Below are 1227 nucleotides of genomic sequence, written 5' to 3'. Positions count from 1 at the left end.
GCTTTGCCACACTTTTCCACATGTCATTTCTCATAGCTTCTGCTCATTGGTTCTGCTCAATTTCTTTTTCTTTTTTTCTTTAAAATCTTTAAAAATATTTTTCATTTATTTTTTGAGAGAGAGAGAGCCTGAGCCGGGGGGTGGGGGTCAGAGAGAGAGAGGGGACAGAGGCTCTGAAGCAGGCTCTGCACTGACAGCAGTGAGCCCGACCTGGGGCTTGAACTCAGGAGCCAAGAGATCGTGACCTGGGTGGAAGTCGGATCCCCAACCGACTGAGCCCCCCAGGTGCCTCTCAATTTCCTTTTCAAGCCACTTGCTCACTCAGCGGGAAGTGGGGACCAGCTGTTCCCGGGAGGTCCCACCGAGACAGAGCATGTAAGTTTCACATAGCCTCCTGGGTTCCACGGTTCTAATATTCCCTCTTTCTCTGGTTCTAATATTCCCTCTTTCTCTGCTGCCAGAGAGATAGACTGCTCTCTGGAAATTCGGAGCATTATGGTGCTAATTCTTCTGACTCTCCAAGGAGGCCACCTGCCCTGTGCACCTGTCTCTCCTTTTCCCTTTACGGAAAAGAAGGAACAAGACGTTGCACATCAGGGCAAGTCCCTCATCTGTGGACACAGATACTTTCCGGTGCCTTCCAGGGCTGAGTGAGGCTGGCCCCGAGGTCCGTGAGCTGTCCTGCCCTTTGTCTCCGCCTCTCTGCCCCGGGACTTCTGCCCTCGCCCAGCTGCCTTTGACAGCTCAGTGCTCCTTGGGCTTCTCCCGGCGCCTGGTTCCCCACGAAATGCAGAATTCAGAGCTCTGTGCTTCCCTTGGCTCCTCTCATGTTTCCGTTTTGCTTCTATGATTTCCGGGACAAGCGCACTTGCAGATGTGTGCACCGCGCGCTCTGGGGGTCTGGCTTCAGCTTTCGTTGTATATATTTTTATCCCATTTCAAGGGTTTTCTTGGGAGGGCTTGAACTCATGACCCTGGGATCATGACCTGAGCCGAAATCAAGAGCCGGACACTTAACTGACTGAACCGCTCAGGCACCCCCAGTTTTTTTTTTCAAGGTGGAAAAAAATATCAATGATCTAGGTGTCCATCAGTAACAGAATAGTCACTGTTACGCGTCCATAGGGCGCAATGCAAGGCAACTTTTAAAAATCTATTTTAATAATTTTAAAACTCACAAACTGTGAGATCATGCTCTGAGCCAAAGTCAGATGCCTAACTGACTGA

This window comes from Suricata suricatta, chromosome 5 (genome assembly GCF_006229205.1).
Source record: "Suricata suricatta isolate VVHF042 chromosome 5, meerkat_22Aug2017_6uvM2_HiC, whole genome shotgun sequence".
NCBI lineage: Eukaryota > Metazoa > Chordata > Mammalia > Carnivora > Herpestidae > Suricata > Suricata suricatta.
Note: the sequence above shows the minus strand (reverse complement) of the source record.